The 24,338-nt window shown below is 38.4% G+C and overlaps 1 protein-coding gene across 3 annotated transcripts in view; it reads right to left on the bottom strand.

Annotated features, from left to right (window-relative positions):
- The window catches only part of LOC478678 (IQCJ-SCHIP1 readthrough transcript protein), a 710,941-nt gene that overhangs the window by 333,264 nt on the left and 353,339 nt on the right, over nucleotides 1-24,338 (bottom strand). The gene's annotated exons all lie outside the window — the stretch shown is intronic.

Genomic DNA, 24,338 nt, shown 5'->3' with positions numbered 1-24,338 from the left:
ATAGAAATGTGTTAAAAAAGTATTGAAAGTGTTTATTTAGAAAGTTTTAAAGTTTTTAAGATTAGAAAATTATTTTCCAAGTTTTTAAAGCATACAGATGAAGCATTTTTTTAAAAAAAGATTTTATTTATATATTTGACATAGAGAGAGAGCACAAGTAGAGTGTCAGGCAGAGGGAGAAGCAGGCTCCCCAGTGAGCAGGAAGTCTGATGTGGGGCTCGATCTTAGGACCCCAAGATCACGACACCAGCTGAAGGCAGAAACTCAAAAGACTGAGCCACCAGGTGCCCCTAGATGAAGCATTTTAACATGAGAAACACATCAAGTCAGCTATAACGTCTTCTAACAATGAAAGCATTTCTATATTTTTATTCTTAAAATATTCTATTTATTTAAAGAAAGTAATGCCAACTCAGCTTTAAATTTGCCAAGTCTTTTACCAAACTTTTTGTATGGTACAGAGACTGTGATTATTGTTCATCTCAGTATCAAGTATAATAAAATTCGCCTGGGATGCCTGGGTGGCTCAGTGGTTGAGTGTCTGCCTTTGGCTCAGGGTGTGATCCTGGAATCCCGGAATCGAGTCCCACATCAGGCTCCCTGCATGGAGCCTGCTTCTCCCTCTGTCTATGTCTTTGCCTCTCTCTCTTTCTCTGCATCTCATAAATAAATAAATAAAATCTTAAAAAAAATAAAATTCTCCTCTTACTGATAATATAATTCATAAAACCCCTCAGTTGGGCACATTTGGACTAAAATTTCTACATTACGTTGGAGCTCAATCCTAGGACCCTGAGATCATTACTTGACCAAAGTCAAGAGTCCGACATTTAAGTGACTGAGCCACCCAGGCTCACCACTACTTTAAAATAGTTTTTAAAATAGTTTTTGCAGGGGCGCCTGGGTGGCTTAGTTTGATAAACGTCTGGCTTTGGCTCAGGTCATGATCCAGGGGTCCTGGGATTGAGCACCTCAATGGGCTCCCTACTCAGTGAGGAGCCTGCTTCTTCTTCTCCCTGTGCCCTACCCCCTCCCACTCATGCTCTCTTTTGCTATCTCTCTCTCTCTCTCAAATAAATAAAAAAACAGTTTTTGCTACACATAAGCTTCAAAACTATACTATGATAAACAAATATCTCCATTAAAGACAAATGATTATAAAATAGCTCTCTTGAATTGACCACAAAACATATGGCAGGCAGCTTATATAATTTACTTTGTAGTCCATGTATATATCTCCATTTTACAGAGGAGGAAATCAAGAAATTAAGTAATTTGGCTAAGTAAACTATTAAGTGGCTGAATTGGAATTTCAACTTTGACCTGTGCCTTTGCTATAGGACTATGCTGACCTTGAAACCCAGAAATAGAACTCATGATTCATTCATTCATGGATTTTGTCCAACAGGCTAAGGGAGTGGGGATGGGGATAGAAGAGGTGGGTTGGTAACGGGGTCCAGGTCTGGTTTATGCTGAGTGAGATGAAAAAGTATTAAAGGGTTTTGAGCAGAGGAATTCTGTAGTCTGTCTTAGTTTGAAGAAGCATTTTGGCTGCTGTTTTGAGAACAAACTAATGGGGAGTCAGGGAAGAATAAGGGCCAGGAGCTTTTAAACTACTAAAATAATCCAGGCAACACATGATGGTGGATTAAAACAGGGTCACAGTGTAGGTGGTATTGAGATGTGGTCAAATTCTCTTTTTATAAAAAGATTTATTCATTAATTAATTTATTAAGATTGTATTTATTTATGAGAGAGAGAATAAGCAGATGGAGGGGCAGAGGGAGAGGAAGAAGCAGATTCTCCCCTGAGCAGGGAGCCCTACTTGGGGCTTGATCCCAGGATCTGGAGATCATGACTTGAGCTGAAGGCAGACACATAACTGACTGAGCCACCCAGGCCCCTCAAAATTTGTTTATTTTAGAGAGAGAATGAGCATGAGTGGAAGAGACAGAGGGAGAAGGAGAGAGAATCTCAAGCAGACTCTGCACTGAGTGTGGAGCCTGATGCAGGGCTCAATCTCACAACCCTGAGATCACTATCTGAGCTGAGACCAAGAGTCAGAGGCCTAACCAACTGCAGCACCCGGGTGCTCGAGATGTGGTCAAATTCCTAATATGTTTCAAATATAGATAACAAAAGAAGATTTCCTGAAATATTGGCTATAAGGAGATGGAATATGAAGGAAAGAAAGGAGTTGAAGAGGCTTTTCTGATCAACATTTTTATTTTTCCATGATGGTGGTGCTCTGATCCTTTATGTGCTGGGCCTGCCCTTGGAAGATAAGCTCTGAGGGTTTTGGCCTGAGCAACGAACAGGCCATTAACCAATTTGGGGAAGACTGCTAAAGAAGCAGTTTTGGTAAAGAAGTAAGATGATTTGTTTTAGACATAGTAAAATCAAGGCATCAATTCTATATCCTAGTGGAGATGATGAGTAGACAGTTGGATACCCAAGCCCAGAGTTCAGGAGTAAAGTATAACATATTAGCTGTATTTGAACCCAAGGGGAAGGTTGAAATTCCAGTTGTGCTTAGAAGCAAAGAACAAACCATCTTCAATAGAAATAATTTTTAATGCAAAATACTCTGGCTACCCTCATTTTTTTTAAAATAGAAGGTCAGCAATTATAGAAACTTAGAGAAATCACATGAGAAAAAGTGAGCCACAGCTTCATTGCACTTCTTTCTCAGCTAAGAAGCAATGGTTAATCCATTCATTCAAAATGGTAGGACTGTCAGGTATAGACATGCTGATTCTGCTCAGTGAAGGACAATCTCAATTTGCTAATAAACCGTGTATGTACTGAACTGGAGTCTTGTTAATAATTCATTATAAATTACTTTATGAACAAATATGTAATTCCTTTCAGGAGTTCATTTGAACTAGCTGAATGCATTATAGTGACTAATTCCACGAGCCTAATAGTTATGAAAATGTGTCAGCAAATAAAAATTTCAGTGTACCATCAATTGATATATTCTTTGCATTTCTCTTTGCTAAACGAAAATGGAAAGGCCTTTCTGATGCACATTTGTAGTTTTTAACGATGGTGGCAGTTTTCTGAACCCTTATGTTCTGGGCCTGCCCTTGGGGGAAGCCGGTTTGCCTGTGAAAGGTGCTTGGGCAAGAAAAAAGAGCTGCTTCCCAGATGTCCGTAAGTTAATTCCACTTTGAAACCATTATCATGTCTTTCTGCCTGATGCTTGGTTCATTTTACATCTTGCACCTGAATTACTACCCAGCTCATCTAATTTGTTTTTATGGGATGCTGTTGTCAAATAGACACAATATTTTACACCTAAAGAGACCAATGTTTAATCATGCTCTGAGTGGGGATTTGGAACACTGCAATCTAGTGACAGTGACTGTTAGGATTAATGCCTTGAAATGCGTGAAGAGGGAGGGCACTCAGGCTCCCTTCACCTTGTCAATGCATTTCTGTAGCTGCTTTAGTGGACCCCACTGACCATCAGCATCTGCTATGGAAGCATGCTATCTGCTCTGCTCTGTCTGGAGAGCGCTATTTGTAGCAATTTGGAGCCCCTTTCTCCCTTCAATCAAGTCATTTCAGACAGTCACCATGGCACGAGTTCTTTCCCACACATGGAGTGGCAGCTGGGCCGGTGGAAGCCATGGTGATGGTGAAACAGCTGGTTCCAGTCCTGGTTCCGTCATTCAATTAGTTGGCCCAGGAAAGTCACTTAATCTAAGTCCTCCATCTAGAATAATGTTCCTAAGAAGGAAAAATGAAATAAGAAATGGGAAAAGTCATCTTATTTTGTGCCAGCCCCTGTGCTGATGTGGTCCAGTCAACTTCATGATCTGAGCTTGGCTTATTTTGCTGCCCTCACCCTCCACATCACCATCTGGCTCTCTGTACCACAGCCATCAGGACCCCCTTCCTGTGAGCCAGTGCACCATGCTGTCCTCCATCCTCCTGGTCTGTGCAGATGCTCTTCCGTCTGGGTGGCACCCTCTTTGCTTCCTCTCCATCTCCTTAACTTCTGCTTGCTTTGAGTCGTACTCCCATGAGAAGGTTTACTTGCCCCCTTCCTTACATGTGGCTTCGATGCTGTGCTCTGAACATCTCCCACACCTCCTGTCATAAGCTTCCTCACAGCATATGGAGAATTCCTGTCCCTAATGGACTGTCAGTTCATCATGGAAGTCTCCCTAGCACTGACGGATTCCCAGCATCTGGCACCTGGTTGGTACTTGATAAAAAATATGGTTGCGTGTATAAATATTGAACCTCAACTAGAAGCAAGTCTCTGTAGCAGGCAGTTTGGGGATATAAAAAATTGACTGAGCCCTCAGGGAGAGAGCTTACCGTCTGGTGGGCTGATTAGACTTGTATGTATAAATTATAATACAAAATAAAATGTAAGAATTATTGGATTAAAGATTAGTGTATAGAGTGCTATTGTGTTAAGCAGGCTTCTGGGACTTAATAGAATTAGTTTTCTATTATAGGTATCTCATTTTATTATAAATTATGGCACTTTAAGTTATTGTAAATGTACATTAAATATATATTATATTTTAAACTTCCATTGATATTTTCAGCAACTACCATGATCTGTTAAATTTTTAGAAACTCTAATCTCACAGCACGTAGGAATTGATTCTGGCTTCAAATGTGAGGTATGCTATGGGAGAAGAATTCTGGCAAAGCAATTTCTTGTTAGCCCTCAGGTTGAAGACTTCTTGCATTACTTCTTAATGACAGTTTTAATCTTTAGTAGAGAACTTCATGCTTTCTAAACATGATTTAAAAACAAAGAAAGTGACCATTTCATTCCTTTCATTGCCGGAATGTGGGCTCTTACTATCTTTCCCCCAGGTTACTGCAATGTTTCTTTCTCTCTCCTCTGCCCATTGTCTTCCCTGCCCCTACACTTAAGAGTCCCAAAACACAAATATAAATAGTCAGCCCTTGCTTTAACATCTTGGGATGAATGGCTAGTGGCTAAAGGGTCAAGTTCTAGTTCAGCATAGAAGGCCCTTTAATTTTTGCTGACTTTCCTATTTTCCACTTTTTATCATAATTATTCACTTACAATTCTCTCCCTATTTGGACTGTGAGTTCCTCAAAAGTAGGAACCCTGTGTTATTCCTCTTTTTACCTATGATGCCTGGCACTGAATGGTTAGTCAGTAAATGTTAGATGAATTACTTTTATGCAACTCCTCAGGAAAGCTGCTCTAAGTTCTGAGTGATTACTGATGACATCAAACTGAAAATGTCTTAAACAAGTGTTTAAAAGTATAATTGGTGTTATTTGATCAAAAGGAAACTAATTTAGTAAAATTCTCAATTATCATTTTTTCTTGAGAGCTATGCCATTAATAGCCACTCTTGTGGCTAAACACTGAACATCACATGAGAGGGTTGAGTTGTGGCTGAGCTAGTAGGTCTGAGTCCAGGAGATCCCCTCGTGGCTTCCACAGTCAGATTCCTGATGCAGTGACAGTGGTCACTGAAATCTTAGGATATTGCCAGAGGAATATATACATGCACTGGAAAAATAACATCTGTAAAAGTTGAAGCCATATGTCCTTCCATGGTTTGAAAGTCTTTATTACTATCTATCATGTATAGTAAGACTGATGAAAGGAAAACAAAAACTATTTCACGGATGCAAACTGGGGAGAGGCCATAGTTTCATACTGCCTCATCTATCTGGGACTTGGCCAAGGAAAAGAGAGCAAGCAAGTAAAAATTCTACGAGCTATCAAAAAGACATGTTACCATGCTTCCCAAATGAAGAGATGGAGGCACTTCTAAATAGCACTAAGCTTAGGGAGCCTCCTGTGTGTAAGCAATACTGATTCACATCCCCAAATTTTGATAAATGGTAGGAAGAAACACTTCACCTCTAGTAGCCCTCTGTGTTTCCATGGAGTGAATAGTCTATTCCTCAAGAAGGAAAAGTATGGAAGATCACTTCCGGTGTCTTCCCAGGGTAGAAGTCATAAATTTTCTGATTGGTGAGTTTGGAGAAGGAACCGACCATGCCCCTTTCAGAATGTCTGTCCTTACAATCAGCTTATCTGCTTGTGTTTTCCCCCTTTCATGTAAAAGCCTGCAAGGTTCATTCTGCCCCTGTGTGGGGGAGCCTGTGGTTATTCAAATGCACCTGTACCTGGGCAAGTTACCCTAATTAAGAGGTACATATTAGGCCATGTGGTCACACATTTAGGGTGCATGCACCTTCCCAGACCTTGTCAGTAATAAAACTGAGTTTGATCATTTTGTGTCTGCCCTTTATGGCTCAGTTGGTTAAAAATTTGGGAGGAGAATACAGGATGTCACTTACTGTCCACCCCACCCATACTCCCAACACTACAATCACCTCTTAGGCCCATCTATATGTAAAGAACATGAATGATAGATACCAATTCTTCACATACTCTCAACACACACACAGTATAATATTAAAAACCTAGAGTCTACATCTCATCCATTCCCCCTCTCCCCAGAAGTAACCAGCATCACTAGGTTGGTGTATCTCCAGTGGCTGGCTAGATTTCATTTTCTCTTTTGTAATTACATGTTAGCACCATTATATAAACTTTATTTTCCCGAATTCACATCCACTGACTTTCTACAAGCTGAATTTTTTTTTTTTTACCAAGTTTGTTAGTGCAAATGACTAGTGGAAGGGACAGTGACCTAACTTATAAAGTAATGATGGACTGCTGAAGTTTGAAAGAAATTAGTTATCAGTAGACTTGAGTCAAAGCTTGCTGTGTGACAATGAACAGATCAAACTCATTCAGTTTCCTCATTTATAAAATGAGAAGCCCTGTAGCCATCACGTTAGGTTACAAGATTTGTGTGAGAACCAAATAATTATGTGTATGGAATGCTTTTTTTTTTAAAAAAAAATTTATTCTCTAAATACAGAGAGACAAAGAAAGAGAGAGAGTGCACGTGCATGCTTGTAACTGGGGGGAGGGACAGAGGGAGAAGGAGAGAGAGAATCTCAAGCAGGCTCCATGCTCAGTGCAGAGCAGGACCTCAATCTAGTGGCCCTGAGATCATGACTCAAACTGAAATCAAGAGTCAAACGCTCAACCGACTGCCACCAGGCACCTATAACATCCTTTTTAATAGATGAGAAAATAAATGTCTCCAGCTGGGGGTCAGTAAGCCATGAGAAGTCACAACAATAGATGTCCTAGTCCTTGAGTTTCTGGTTTGAAAAATGAACAAACAACACAGTTTTTTTTTTTCCCCAAAGTATAAAAAGTTATTTTGTCCTGGCCCCAGATTGCTGAGATTTTTCCAGGAAAATACTGAATTTATAGAATCAATTTTTCTGAAAAATTCCAAATACTGTAATAAATAACTGCTTGTACATGTGTATCTCTATCAAGGGCATCACTACTAATTAACTGATTAAAACAAACATTAGAAAAATAAAGTCTTAATTTATGATTGGAAATTACGAAAGCCTACACAAGTAGCCCAGCTTTGAATTTGTAAGTAAACAATTCAACATATGAGTATATGATGAAATTATGAAAAATTCAATTTAGAGGCATCCAAATAACATTTTGCTTTTTAGGTAAACATTCTACTGCTAAAAAGGTACCAACAGTTTTCAACCTATTAGCAGACACTGAGGTCAATAACATGTTTGGTCTTTTTTTCTTTAGGGCATGAAATAATAATACTTGTTTTCAAGGTAACAAGAACACTCTGATAGAGTCAGTAAGCTAACTACTTAAGAAATGTCAACAATATAGATCTTAATACAAGTGGGCACTGGAGAGAACAGTTTGAAATGCCCTACATAGCTGAGGTCCTTGTGTAGTCTGGGGATAAGAGAGAGGCAGAGAGTGGAAAAAGCATTCTCCTCTGGAACAAAAATCATTCTGAGAGTAACATTTTATGTATATCCTTTGTTACTCTGAAATCAGAGCATCCAAATTTAAGGGCTGTGTGCTGTGATGGAAATAGCCCTAAACTAGAAGTTTCAAGATTTCAATTCTACTTATCACTCTTCCATTAACTATTTGACTCCTGGCAAGTCAATTTCTTTTTCTGGGAATCACTTTTTTTTTTTTTAGCCTATAAAATGAGATGATAAGCTAAATGAGACTCATAAGCATATGATTGACCAGGTGAGTGAATCTGTGGCTTATTACATTGATGTCTCAAAATGAGAAACCTGAGCATAGAACAAACCTGAGCTCCTTATCTTCCCCAGGCCTCAATTTTCTCCTTTATAAAATGGATACTTCATTGGATTGTTGTGGTGATTAAGTAATATTTGGCAGGTAAAACCCTAGCATAATGCTTTCCACATGCTACATATTAGAAATTGATAGCTATGATTCTTACTATGTGCTAGATGTTTTGAACACTTGATCCCAGTTGTTCACAAACTTTAGCATGATAGATCATAGTCGCCTGGAGGTGGGGCTAGATAATTTGCATTTCTAACAAGTTCCTGGTGGTACTGATGCTGGTGGCCCAGAGACCACACTTTCACAACTACTGCATCTTTTCATTAAATCCTCATCAAACTCCCCTGTTTTATGTAATATTACTTCAAAAGAGAGGTTAAGTAATTCATCCCAGGTGCAACAGGTGGTGAGTACTTTCACTTATGATTGAAAAGTCTTTAGACGTAACTTTTCAAAATGGCTGAATGAGATTCTCCTACTAGTTGTTTTTAATTTTCTAATAACTTTTAAAGTTTATTTCAGTAATCTCTACACCCAACATGGGGCTTGAACTCATGACAGTGAGATCAAGGGTTGGATGCTCTTCTGACTGGGCCAGCCAGGTGCTCCTATTTTTGAGAATTTTAAAAAATATTTTAATGCTTTTGAAATTAGGAAGTGATCGATGTTACTCAAGAGGAACATGAAGGTGGCCAGACAGGAGTATATAGTAAAATAGTTGTCATTATCGGAGACTATGTGATCCTACCTAAGAGTAGAAAATATCTGTCCTCTTGAGTAACATCTTAGTCAACTCGGCAACACCAAATACATTTGAAATTTTTTTAGATTTTGTTTAAATTGAAGTTAGTTAACATATGGTGTATTATTAATTTCAGGGATAAAATTTAGTGATTCATCAGTTGCATAAACACCCAGTGCTCATTATGTCCAGTGCCCTCCTTAATGCCTATCACCCAGTGACTCCAGCCCCCCACCCATCTCCCCTACAGCAACCCTCAGTTTGTTTCCTATGGCTAAGAGTCTCTTAGGGTTTGCCCCCTTCTCTGTTTTTATCATACTTTATTTTTCTTCCCTTCCCCTATGTTCATCTATTTTATTTCTTCAATTCCACATATGAGTGAAATCACATGGTATTTGTCTTTCTCTGACTTATTTTGCTTAGTATAATACACTCTAGTTCTGTCTACATCATTGTAGCCTTGTGAAGCCACTCTGGAAAACAGTATGGGGGTTCCTCAAAAGGTTAAAAATAGAACTACCCTACAACTGAGTAATCGTACTACTATGTATTTATCCGAAGGATACAACAATAGTGATCCGAAGGTGCATATACACCCCAATGTTTATAGCAGCAATGTCTATGATAGCCAAAGTATGGAAAGAGATATCCATCGATGTCCATCCACTGATGTCCATTGACTGATGGATGGATAAAGAAGATGTGGTATATATACATACAATGGAATATTACTTGGCCATCAAAAAGAAATCTTGCCATTTGCAAAAACATTTGAATTTTAACTTACGTACGGATTCCTAATGATTTCCTAATGACTTAAAAAAATATCACAATATGATTGGGCTTTTGAAAGGAATATTTTGCATATTGTCTATGTAGAAGAAAGCCTGCCATACCTTAAATAATGAAATTAAAAGTGGTAGAAATAGTCAAACTCTTTGGTGTAGATCATAGTATTTTAAAAGCTGGGAGAACAGATGTGCCTGATTTATGCATTGTGATGTCTATCATCAAGCAATGAGGCTCTGTCAAAAACTTCCAAATTGCTTTGAAGAGAAGCTACTGAATATATGGTATGAGTAATTCAGGAGAGGAAAGAACTCCAAGTTTAACCAGAGAGGAAATGCAGACAGACTCAGTTACTTTTTCAGATACCTAGGAATTAAATGGTCAATCGTAACACTGTCAACTGGGTGGGGGTAAAATCAGGGCTTGAGTTAGATAAGCTAAATGTCCATCCCGAGTCACACAAGCTGCCCAGGTTCACAGGACTCAAATGAAATTTCATCCTAGGAAAGTGGATAAAGAAGACTCTGACTTCAATTTTAAGAGTGCGTAATTGTACAGATAAATTACAATGTTGGTTAACTGAAAATATTTGGTAAATAAATAATATACTGTGTTCTTTTCACCCAAACAAATCTGTGAAGTTGTACCTCACAATCAAAGACATCTAAAAAGCAAAGAAATATGGCATATATTTGCACCATAGTTTAATTGGTCATAGTTTCCAGCTGTTGCTATTACAAAGTGGACTACTATGAGCACATTGGTCCCTCAAATTTTTCTGTAACTGATTATTTCTTTAAGCAAAGTGTGACTTGGTCTGGAGGAAAGGCTATTTTGAAAATATGTAGGTGGGAACACAACATTCATTGTCCCTCTTCCCCAATATTGAAAATGGACACTCCTGAATTTCTACATAAAGAATCCACCACACTGCAAACTCCTCTTCCACTGACTCCGGGGGTTATTGCTTTAGAAAGGAGAAACCAGAGGCTAATTCTACTTCTTTTTCTCTGACATTTATAGAGGTAAAATGATTAGATTATTTTTAGTTAATATTCCCAACCTTTTCTTTCTTTTGCAAACTGAAGCAATTTTCTCTCGTAGTATAAGGAATTATTGGTTATTCTTCTTTTGCATCTTTTTCATATTCATGGATAGAATTGCTGCCCTTTGAATAAGACAATTATTCCCTAAAAGATAAAAATGAGTTTACTTCCCCTACGGTTCTGGAGTAATTATATAAACAAAATTTTAGAATGCAAGTGAGAATAGCAAAATAGGAAGAACTGTTGGCAGAGTTAATTGGCTGATCTTCTTATGAAGATCTAATTTGGGATGTCAATTGAATTTTTGGAAATCATTGCTTATTTCCTTTGAGGATTATTTATTGCTCACTGTAATTTGAATGTATAATACATAGTTTGTTCACTTTTGCATTATAGCTTGATTGAGAAAAACTATTTCTATCAGGGAGAGATAAAAAAATATTTTTGAATCAGTTTTCTACACTTTCAGTACTAGTTTAGAGAAAATATACAGATGTAAAATGAGCACATAATGAATTGCTAAATGTATCATGATTTCATTATTTCCTGACATTGGAGAGACAGCAGTGACCTAGTGGGAAGAGGACTTTGGGTATGCGAGCTTTGTTCTGGGTTTTGCCACTTTCTAGTTGAGACCTTGGCAAACTCAACTAATCTCTCCGGTCCTCAATGTTAAACATGTAAAACAATGTAATTGATAATATCTTCCTCCTTCCTTCCTTTTCTGTCCCTCCCTCCTCCTCTCTCCCCTCTCCCTCCTCCTCCCCCCATCCCCTTATTGGTCTTTGTCTTCCTCTTCATCTTTTAGGAGACAGTATACTGACTTTGAAATTAGGCTTTGTTTGCCATCTTAATTCTGCTATGTGATCACATTGGCAGTTTGCCCCACTGGGCTTCAGTTTCCTCCACAGGAACATGGTAATATACTTGGCGGGATGATATTGAAGATTAAGTGAGATGGTCTATGCAGGCAGTGAGTATGACAGGCACATATTAGGCCCTCAGTATAGGATAACTGTTATCTCATAATGTGAAATACATTGTGACAGAACATTTACAAAAGCCCTTTCTCCATATGAAGGGTGGCATAGCCTTGAAATGTGGAAGGAGTTCACCCCTAGCTCATTTGGTATGTCTGATGCTCTTCAGTGTTGTACCTGGGACTCAGTCCTGAAACTGCTTTCTTCCTTCCCAGAACTTGCAAAATGTTGACTTCCAAACTACTACTAATTTTAATAAGTTTATGAACTTGTGAGTCAAATGGGACTTCTTATTATTGAATTACTTCCTTAAAACTGAAATTTGAAAAATGAAATTAAAAATCAGATTCTAAACTTCTTGGCATAGAGCCAAGTAAGAACTCTATAGTAAGAGCCAGTACTGAACCAATACTCTCTTCCTTCTTGGCATCTCCCTGTATGACTAGTCCATTTTCCACTTATCTTATAGATGAAAGCCTCAAGATTAATTCCCCTCACTCCTCCCTATGACACCCAAACCTTCCTCTTGTGGAGTTTCCAGTATAAATCTTAGAGTTCACTTCCTCCCCATACATAGCCTTCTATATCCACGAGTCTGGTAGACCTTAATAGAACATCAACTAATTTATACATTCATTATTTCCTCAGTGTTTATATGTTTGTATTCATGCACTGATACATTTCTCTTAGCACTGACAAGTTTCAGTACATAATAAATATCGGTTGGATAAGCGACTGAATGAAGTTAAATGAAATGGGTATGCATATATATGTGTGTGTGTATGTGTTGTGTGTGAACACGCTCATGCATGTGTGCTGTTTGGTAACACATGTTACTATAAGAACTCATTTAATTACTCTTCTTTCTGTTTTATCTTCCTGATAGTTCTCTCTCGTACATCAACTTGTCATACTTAAAAATGCTCGTTATTTTTTGAAACTAAAAATTGTGCATGCTATTTTATTTTTAAATCTGAAGGAGGTAAAATCCAAGATTTTTTAAAAAAGATTTTATTTATTTATTCATGAGAGACAGAGAGGGGGGGTAGAGAGAGAGAGGCAAAGACACAGACAGAGGGAGAAGCAGGCTCCATGCAAGGAGCCTGATGTGGGACTCAATCCTGGGACTCCAGGATCACGCCCTGGCCAAAGGCAGGTGCCAAACCGCTGAGCCACCCAGGGATCCCCCAAATCCAAGATGTTTTTAAAAATTACCCAACAAATGCATGAAAGCATTCTCATTGTAAAATAATTAAATTATTAAAAGAGTATCCTAGCAAAATGCTGAAGGCCCTCTTCATACTCAATCTCCCCAATCCCACTCTGCTCCCCAGAAGTAACTAGATTTGGCAATCTGTTGTGCATCCTTCCTAATCTCCTTTCTCCAAAATTATATACATACATAAACATATACAAATACATAGATTTTTCATATAAAGGAGACCATATCATATGCGTTGTTCTACTACCATTCTGTTTATCAGCATGTCTTAGTATTCTCTATACACGATTATCTTCTTTTTTTTTTAAAGATATTTATTTATTTATTTATTTATTTATTTATTTATTTATTTGAGAGAGAAAGAGAGAGAGAGCACATAAGCAAACATGGGGAGGGGAAGCGGGGGAAGGAGAAGGAGAGGGAAAGAGAATCCCAGATAGACCCTGTGCTGAGTGTGGGGCCCCATGCGAGTCTTGATCCCACAATCCTGAGACCCTGACCTGAGCCAAAACCAAGAATTGAATGCACAACCAACTCAGCTACCAAGGCACCCTATTGACCATCTTTTTAAATGGGTATAGAATAATCTGAAGTGTAGTTGTTTTGTAGTTTATTTGACCACTTTGCTTGGAACAATAATCAGATTTTTCCCCTGACTTTTGCCTGTCATAAGCCATACTTCAATGTTGAACATTCATTGTTGTACAGATGTGCAAGCATTTAAGTAGGACACATCCTTAGGCACAGATGCTAGTCAAAGAGCATACATGCTTAAAATGTTAATACATGCCACTATATTGCTTTCCCTGAAAGCTTTGCCAATTATTTATACTCTCACCAATAATTTATCAGGATCCTAGAGCAAGGCATTTCCACTCTAAAGAAGAAGATGATTAATTATCTCATCATAAATTGTGACCAGATAAATTCAGTGATTGTGTATATATTTATGTATGTAATATGATAAGTTAGCAAAGATATTGGCCCCTTTATATCAGACTCATATTAAAAGTCTCCTTACTCAGGGGCACCTGGGTGGCTCAGTTGGTTAAGCATCTGCCTTTGGCTCAGGTCATGATGTCAGCGTCCTGGGATCCAGCCCTGAGTCCAGTTCTCTGCTCAACAGGGAGTCTTCTTCGCCTTCTCCCTCTGCCCCTCCCCAAATTTGTGCTTGCGCATGCACACACATGCTCTCCCTGTCTCTCTTTCTCTCTCAAATAAATAAAATCTTTAAAAGTCTCCTTACATAAATTAATGTTTCTGAATCAGTGGTTATGTCTAATTAAGAACACAAATTCATAGAGACAGAGGGAGTGGACATGGGCAAACACTTACTATTCATCAAGATATGAATATCAGCACCTAATTCTTAAACAAAATTTTAAAAGAATATACTCTAAAAGTATTGCATGATTAAAATAAAGGATGGAAAGGACTTCTATATTGTTTAATCAAAATGTAAATTTAATCAGTGTTATGGCTTGCGTTCTATCACTCCATTCAGAGGAGCAAGAGCAATTAAAATATTACATTAGCTCAACACTTATGAATTTGGGCAATAAGCGTGTACTAAAAAAGGACCCTAGAGAAACATGTAAGCTTAGAATTATCTTTTTATTCAACATGTGCTCTGTTATCTTGGGAACTCTAGAATCAGTGGCAAAACTCTCACAGCTAGGCTAACTACTTTCATAAGACCTGCTTTATTTAAAAATAAATCCAGAGCAGATGCCAGAACTGGACCTGGTGACAAATATTTATCCTTTTCATGGTGTTTCTTTCCTGTGGCATTGCACAGTTGGTTCCTGATCTCCATTTTGATGGTACCAAAGGGCAGCATAATTCTTGCCAAATGCATGCAAATAGAATGCCTATTTTCTATGGAGCTGCTCTGGCTTTTTTTCTGTGCTCTCTCTCCAGATATCTAGTTTCCTAATAGCTGCCAGTGCTTGCCCCTAGAGAGCCATCTGCCTCGTCAGTTTTGCCCTTCTCAGAGACTCCCCTCCTCCATTCCCACATCCCATCCTTTCCACTAACTTGAGCCAACATTCACTGATGTCTGCTCTGTGCCCAGCTGCCCACATCATGCCAGGTCTTTGGATACAGAGAGAATCCAATTCTCACTTGCAGGAAAATTTCAACTTAGTGGAATTTTCTAGAGTTAACTTGATAAACTTATCTAAGATCAAGTGTTACAAAAGACAAAGTCTAATCAATAACTCACATCCTCTAGGCATTCATATTTAACAGGCATCTATGAGGCTAAGTAATGGAAAAACTTTAGCCACTGGGTTAAGGCCAGTGGATTGTCCTTTTTATTTTTACTAGTGTGGAGGGTCACTTTCAAACCAAGAAGGTGACTCTACCTCCCTTTGAGATCCCCTCTAGCAAACAAGAAGAAACACTTTTCTTAGGTAGGCTTATATCACACAGACCTGTTATGTATGTTAACATTTATTTTTTGTATTTACAGCGCCAATCTCAGTTTTATGTACTTGATTTATCATCCCTTCCCAGACAGAGAATTTATAGCAATACCTATGGCCTGTGTGAGTAAGGCCAAGCTTATCTGAATAGGATTTATATTGTAGTCAAGTGTTCCCCTTTTCACAAAGAAGAAAGCAGCTCCTATTGTGAAATGCAGGGCTACTGCTGGTTGACCTGCATGCGCTCTGTCTGGCAGGATTTCCACAAACCGCAATAGAGAGCCCAGAGGGGTCCAGGACAGTATGGAGAATGTGCTCAAATCACCTTGGGGAGGGCAGCCCCGGTGGCTCAGCAGTTTGGTGCTGCCTTCGGCCCAGTGCGTGATTCTGGAGACCTGGGATCGAGTCCCACGTTGGGTTCCCTGCATGGAGCCTGCTTCTCTCTCTGCCTGTGTCTCTGCCTCTCCCTCTCTCTCTCTCTCTCTCTCTCTCTCTTTGTCTCTCTCTCTCTGTCTCTCATGAATAAATCTTTAAAAAAATGACCTTGGGGAGACAGACCTCTAGCCATCGACCATGGGCATGGAGCTGCTGACAGAAGTGTGCCAGTTGCAGTTGCAAACCTTAGAAAAACAAAATGATCAAACCAAACCAGTCACCATAGACATGACCTGCTTCTCTCAGATGCACTCTGGCATATTCCCATTTGCTGTGAGTAAAGCAAGAAAAACAAACAGTACCTTATTCCATGTGTAACAATGCTATACTATACACTTAAAAATTAAAAATTTAAGAGAATAGATCTCATGTTGTCTGTTAACACACACACACACACACACACACACACACACACAGACCTCTGTCCTGCTGGACCTCTGTTGTGCTCTCAGCTCGTTGTCACTGGCACACCTTTCACGAGTCCACACCACTGTGGCAGACAGTGTTAGCTTCAAAGGATATGTACTCTCCTCTCTTCCTTACTACTAGAATCCCAGTTTCATCTGGGGCAATAATACGTCCACTTAAATATTCCCTCCAGACTCCCTTGCAGCTAGGGGTGGCTCTGTGGCCCAGCTCTGGCCTCTGATATATGAGTAGAAGTTGCCATCCCATCCACTTTCTTCCTGGAATGTGTTTACGCAGTGGCCACAAAGACAAAAGCTACACATTGAGGAAGAAAACAGCAGGTACTTAGAGCAGCTCACGTCGCTGACAGTGCTGCTGAGTGGCTGAACCTGCTCTGGATTGTTTTCCCCACGTCTTCCATGTGAGATCAATAAATCCTTACGTGTTTAGTCTGGATTTCTGATACTTGCTGCAGAAAGCAGATCATTGACTGGGCCACTTTCCCGAGGCAATGCTTTCTTTTGGCGTTGTGCTTCTGGGACTTCAAAAGTAATCAGAACTTTAGGTTTCAACGTTGATGGTGCACATACCTAGCATTCCTGGGAAGTAGCAACTGTTAAAGATTTCCGCACACCGCATATGGGTGTTGAGGGAAAGGGCTTATTGACCCATCTTCCAGAAGAGCAAAAATAGAACGAGGTTGGCAGCTCATAGCTGCATAGTACTACATAGATTACTGTGCAGGATATTTCACAAAACAATACACCTGACATTTGTCAAGTCCCTACTATGCCTTAGGAACTTTAGAGAAATTAACTGTAAATTCACATGGCAACTCTACAGTGGAGGTGTTATGGTGCCTGTTTTACAATTAAGGAGACAGTAACTTGCTCAAGATCACAGAGCTAGTAAATGAAGAGCTGGGACTCAAATCCTCCGCTGGATGCCAAAACCTATGCTCTCTCAGGAATGTTTCCCATGAGTGTATTACTTTATTTTCTCCTCATAACCAGCCTATAAGGTATTTCCCATCTTATATAGGAGAAAGTAAGTACTCAGAGATGTTTAGTTACAGTCCTCAAATAACACAACCAATCATTTTAGGTTCCAAGAGCACCACTTTTTCTACTCTACCAAAATGTAGCCCTTCAGAGATTTCTGGAATGCACCCCTCCCCTCAACTAAAACTTACTGTTTACTGGGTGCCTCGTACCTTTTACAGATGAGGAGACTGATGCTGAGAGATGAGGCAATTATTCAGTCACCTAGAGGAGTAAGTGGGTAACTGCGGATCTGAACCAGGTAGGCCGGCTCCTCAGCGAGTCTCATCAGTGACTCATCACCTCTGTGCCTTTCAGACACTATAATGCCATTTGGAAGTAAGGAGGGTGTGGGGGAGGATGGCTGCCTAGGAATTGTGAGAGAGCAGAGGAGAAAGGACTTCCTAAAATTTTCTCGCAAACAAAATCTGATTTTAAGATCTCTGCTTCTGTTCAGCCCAAGGGGGAAAGCTGGGGCATGTTTCTCAAGGTCAAATATGTAAGGTACTAAAGGCAAAGCTGTGAAATCACTATCTATGTCTCGGATGTAAAATGTCCATTTACTCTTTAAAAACCAAAAGGGAGAAGAAAACCCAATACATTGAAAAACTAAACGTTATCATCCTTAATAACCCAGCTTGGAAATTAATGAGCTGTAGGAATCGAAAGAGTCATTTTGCTTTGGCTCAGGCAAAAAACACTGATGGAATTCTGTGCCAGTGTGTTGTAGAGCTTTGTAATTATTTCCCTAAATGGTCAATAGTTTTAATTCCCATATAATACGTGATTTTAATCAGCCTCGGCAACTGTTTATGCAGGTTTTTTTTTCTTTTTTTAACAGAAGCTGCAACTTGAGCGATACTTAAGTAGTGCTTCTCATTTGATTTTTCAGAGAGGATAGATGTCTGTGTTTAAGAAAATGAAAACTTTCCTTTGGGTTACAGCAACAAAATATGGATGAGGTCCCTTCACACCATGCGATGACACTGAGTTCTGATTGTGATTTGGAAAAATTTCTTGGCATCAATTGGCCATTGCCATTTTATGCCCCTGAGATTTTTATCTGCATTTGGAAGACCCCAACTACCATGAGACATTGAACTCTGGCCATCATTACCTCTGCCACAGTAGGTCTAGCTACACGGATTTGTTCTTTAACTGAATTTTCACTTTTCATCTAGTTTTTTTTTTTAAGTTTATTTATTTATTCATGAGAGACACAGAGAGAGGCAGAGACACAGGCAGAGGGAGAAGCAGGCTCCATACAGGGAGCCCGAGGTGGGACCCGATCCCTGAACCCCAGGATCACGTCCTAAGCCGAAGGAGCCACCAAGGCGTCCCCCTTCATCCAGTTTTAAATGATGTCAAATTGATATACCCTAAGGGTAAAAATTAGCATATTTTCAATAAAATCATAGTAAAATTTTAATCTGTATTAAATGGTTGAGAAATGAGGCAAGTAGTTGAATGATCTGGTTTATCAGGTAACATACATGTATAAGTCATAATTTTCAACTAATCAGAATATAATATAAAACCCTTGATTATGCTGGTAATGTGATTAGTGATTGATTCTGGTCCTTCTAACCTCATTTTTTGAAAAAAGATTTTATCTATTTATTCATGAGAGACACACAGAGAGAGGAAGAGACATAGGCAGAGGGAGAAGCATGATCCCAGATTTGGACTTTGACTCTACTTACCTCATCATGATGGGGTTTGGCTTTGCTCAGTAATAATAGTAGTTACTATTTGTTGATCAACTGTAATGTGTCAGAACATTACAAACATACATTAAAAACTACTTATATATAATATACATATACACACATACATAACGTTTGTATATATATTTACTTACATTTATTTACATACATAAATTCACATACAGCCCTGCATAGACAGTACATCAAGACTCATTTATATGGGAGGCAAGTATATATATTTGAAAAACTATCAATGTTATCACAGATTTTATTTCCAACGAATTCCAAATAGCAGTGTGTCTCTACTTAGTAGAAGCTGAATGCGAGTTTAAAAAATATATTTCATAAGCTTTCTGGAAAACATTATATTGTTCTCACTATTCCCACCACTTTCTGCAGATTAAACTGAATTATATTTGGACCCAGTAAGGAAAAGGAAATAATTATGTCAAGCAATCCTTTGTCTTTCAGTTAGAAATCACAAAAATAGCATCTTTGACAAGAAGGAGAAATAACAAGAGCAATTTGAGTGCTCATAAAAGTGATTCCTAAATCTGAATTAGTTTAGGAAAAAAAAAAAATCCCTCCAAACAGCTGTTTGGTTAATGGCTAATGAAAAACTGTGGGAGCTATGTCAGCGATCCCCAAATTGCAGCTAAACTAATTGCTTGGGAGGCTGCTTTGAGGACAGATAAAACATATTGATCAAATTTTATGGAAAGTTACAAATGGTAGGAGTCCTGACCTGCTCCTTCTTCAATCACCATAAGGCAGTCCAGAAAATGCAGGCTCCCTTCCTGTCTCTCCTCTTCTGTTACCCGATGGCCCCTGATCCCACTGCTCGGGCATTTGGTCATTTGCCTTTGAACAAAATGTACTACCACTGGCTATCAGGCAGAAGCAGAAATGTGACTGCTTGCCCTTTTTCCACTGTCCTGAGGTGGCGGGCTGGAGGATAGAAGAGGCCATTTGATCTCCATGTTGATCTATGCATGAATCACTCTCCCATCTTAAATTCTCTTGCATTTTAGAGGTGGGGGATGGGATGGACATGTGGCTGCTTATTCTCTTTCTTTAATCCATAGCAGCAAAAGCATACTAGAGAGATATACTAGAAAAACAAATTCAAAATATAAACTATCTCTATTGCCAGCTAAGAGATACATATTTATGTAAACTAGTTATTAAGGAATACTTCTGCCATAAGTTTCACACTGCTTTATAATTAGTACCTGTAGGTCAGTGTACTTAGTAGGATAATTAAATTCATGAGCCACATTCAGCTGAATATCTCTTAGCTCCCATTGCATCTCATGGACTCCTTCAAGGCTTCAGTAACTTGTTGTTAGAAGATTCCCATACAAAAAAAAAAAAAAAGATCAGAATTTAATTTTAAACTATTTACAGTTTAGGATGGATTTTCTCTCTTTTAAAAAGATAGTCATGTCTTCCAGAAGGAAGAGCATGCACCTAATATAGTTAGGTGCATTCTTTTACCTAAGTGGGCAAAACAGAGATAATGGCTGTAGCATAGGGGTGTGTGTGTAACATTGACATTAGAGCTGAACTCCCTTTTCTCCAATGTTCCTTTCTCAAAGAATGTTTTTATAATAACACCAAGATGAAGTATAATTTATGTAAAGACCCATGCACAATGCCTGACATGAGTAGGAACCCAATAAGCAGAAGTCTCCTAATTGTTTTTGGATTCCTCCCTCATTCCCCATCCAAGCATGCACCTATGTGTAGGCACACCTACACACACAGAACTGGCTAAAAATTTAGTCCTAGATCATTCAAAGCATGCTGGCTGCCAGTAGCTCTTTTATAAATCATCCTCCCCAACCTCCAACTTATTTTGTCTCACTCAGCCGATTTTCTGAAATTCCCTAGAGGGACTAATGGGGAGGACACCTTGTGTTTTCCTAATAGGCTATTAGGTTAAAAGTGGGGGAAAAGGCATTATCTTCTTCTGTGATACAAAATAAACAAGTAATGTTAAGTGTAGTAATTACTGTTTTCCCAAATCACAGCATGCAGCCAAATGCTTATAAAAGGGACAGGCATGAATTACATGGTTCCTTTTTCCCAGATTGACCTGCTGCAAAATCAAAACAAGGGAGGTCACCCAGTCCCATCAAACTGTAGCTACTCCTACCTCTCAGGATTCAATTGTAGAAGAATGGGTTGCCAGATTTAGCAAATAAAAATGCAAAGTGCCTAGTTAATTTTGAATTTCAGATAATCAGCAATTTTTTATTTTTTTTATTATTTTTTTTAATTTTTATTTATTTATGATAGTCACACAGAGAGAGAGAGGCAGAGACACAGGCAGAGGGAGAAGCAGGCTCCATGCACCGGGAGCCCGATGTGGGATTCGATCCTGGGTCTCCAGGATTGCGCCCTGGGCCAAAGGCAGGCGCCAAACCGCTGCGCCACCCAGGGATCCGCAATTTTTTAAAAGAATAAGTATGACCCATACAATACTTGAGACAAACTTATATTAACATTTTTTTGTTATTTATCTGAAATTCACATTTAACAGGAATGTCATATTTAATTTGCTAACATTAATTGAATATATAAGAATTAGATTACTAGGTTCACTCTTAGTGATCTTTTTAGAGCTCCGATCTGTATCACCTAAAACATTAAAAAAAATAATTTATATGTAGATAGCTCTTGCACTTAAGATACCTAAAGAATCATCTGAAGGGCTTTTCAAAATACAGTTTTGTGGGTCCCCATCTCCAGGACTTCTGATGTAGTAGGTCTAGGGTGGAGCCTGAGAATTCTCATTTCTAGTCAGATCCCAGATGCTGCTGATGCTGCTGGTCATAATAGACATCAAGGTAAACTTTTTTCTTTTCTTTTTTTTTTTGAAGTCATCAAGAGCCAATCTTACACCTTGAAAGAGCCTGGTTACCCAAAGAGGAAGATGGAGAAAAGAAGAGGGCAATGTTTGATGTGGTTCTTGCTAAATGAGAAGAGGTGATACTTGGCTCTTTACACAGAAACAATTTTAATTCTCCAAAGCTATCATCCATCTAACCCCTTCTCAATAAGCCTTGATTTATGTTGAGGTCAGCCTCAAACAATAAGAAAATTATATATATCTCACTATGATTTGACAAGGAAGGAACATGTGAAACAATTAGAGTACTCTTAAGACCAAATACTACTATTGGCATCTTCTGAGGGAGGAGCAGTTTCTAGAAATTTGCAAAAATAGTAGGTCATGAGGTAATTTAAACATATAGACTCACTATATCAGACAGGGAATATCTTTCATCCTTACTTATTTCAAGACAGAGCATTCTTTATTCCCAACATCAAAGAAAAATGGATTTTGACCATGATCCACCTAAGCAGCTACAAGTTGGGGCAGGTGGCTAAATATGCCATATGCAAAGGTTGTAGTTATTGGAAGCCACAAGCTTAGCCAATGGGGCCTCTTGTTCTCTCTGTTCAGAAGCATGGTAGACTTCCAAGTCTACATGGTCTACATGGGAAATCTGGGTTGGCTAGATATTAGCTGAGTGACCTTGAAAAATCCTTATAACCTCTCTGAGCCTAATAATTTTCCCCAGTTCCAAAGCATGGATGGAAATAACACTTTTTTTTTTTTAAAATATAGCATGCTTGTGAGGTTCCAAGAGATGGTGTAGGGAAAGGAGCCCTACAGAAAGCCTGCATATTATAGAGGCTCAATGAACTTTAGATCCTGTGGACCACAAAACCCAATTTATCAGGGGTACTTTGAATAATAAATGCTTGTGAACATTTTTATTTCCTACACATGTCTCTTCATAGTTGCTGAGTCTTTTCCTTCTTAGCTTTTTCTCTGGCCAAAAATACACACCTCTTTTGTAGGCATTTGCTTTAAACATCAGAAAATGGCAAATTATTTCAAACAATCTTCAATATACAGAGAAACTAATTTTTAAATTATATTAATCATTTTTCATCTGTCATCTTTTACTCTATAGATCCTGTCAGCTGCCAATTCAGGATGGCTGGAGTCTAGTCTTCCTTCTCTCACTAATCAGACTTTTGCCTGAGAGTCAGCTGACTAACTTCCTTGATCCTCAGATTTCTCATCTGTGAAATGTAGGGGGAGTGTTGACCTGACATTCAGTGAAATCCTTCAAGATATGGCTTGTAAGTCTAAATATCCAGTGTAAAATGTAATTTAATTAAATAAAAACAAACTATTCAGTTTAGTATTTAGTATATTTAGTATTATGAAAAATAAGTGATTTGATTATTTAAAAGCTAAGCAAATTGTCTAACCATATACAGATTCAATCTGACTATATATAGGGAATAAAAAGGGCAGCCCTCTTGGAATATTGCAAAATTTATGATATAAAGGCTGTTCCACATCCTGAATGCAGACTCCTGCTGTCTTACCCTTCTTGTACATGATCTAAAACTATGCCAATGGCACCTGGGAAATTCAGTATTCCCAGATCCAGATCTTAAATTTTTGAACTTTATTTTTATCAAACTTTGGGGTTTTTTGGTGTTAAAAAAGTAAAACATGAGAAAATTTATAAAATATAGAAAAACATAAAAGGAAACATAAGTAATAATCCCATTCTCTAGAGATAATGCATTGACAAAAGTTTGACATTAAATTCTAGTGTCTAAAATAAATAAATAAATTCTAGTGTCTATTCAATTTTTTTCTGTTAGCATAGCATAATATATAACACTTGACAGGTTTTTCTCTGGCTTAATATTATACTAATATGTGTGGGTTTCCTCATGTTTTTTATGATCTTTCTAAAACTGCTGCATAACATCTCATTACATATATTTATCATAATTTATGACAATACTTTATGTTGGGATTTTAGGAAATGTCCTTTTTTCATAAATAGAGCGAATTTTTGTTTTTATTTTTGGTGGTATTGTCTATGCATCACAGTGCATATGATAAATAAAAGTTAAAACCACTTAATCTGCTTTGTAAAACCTTGCTGTACCCAGCTATTAGAACCTGTGTCAACCTGTTCCCTCTCCAACCACAAGTGAAAAGCCCTCTATAAAGGAATCTTTAGTTGAAGAATTTAACTTTCAGAAAAAAATAGGGCTGCTGGCTGGAGATTAAAGACATGATAAATATTGATGATAATCAACTCTATCCACTATGACCTCAGGATCATATCAATGGCATGCTATATATTATAAATTAATGCTAGTGGGTACAACATAACCAATTTGATTTATCATCCCTAGACTGCCTTGAAACATCTTGGATTCTCCTTGAAGTCTCATTAAAATGCCTGTAAAGTCATTTTGAATTGTCACAGATGGGCTGCCCACTGCGAGGCTTAGT

The sequence above is a fragment of the Canis lupus genome, chromosome 34, assembly GCF_011100685.1.
Source record: "Canis lupus familiaris isolate Mischka breed German Shepherd chromosome 34, alternate assembly UU_Cfam_GSD_1.0, whole genome shotgun sequence".
Taxonomy (NCBI): domain Eukaryota; kingdom Metazoa; phylum Chordata; class Mammalia; order Carnivora; family Canidae; genus Canis; species Canis lupus.
The sequence above is the reverse complement of the archived record's forward strand: the minus strand, read 5'-3'. Positions and strand labels throughout refer to the sequence as shown.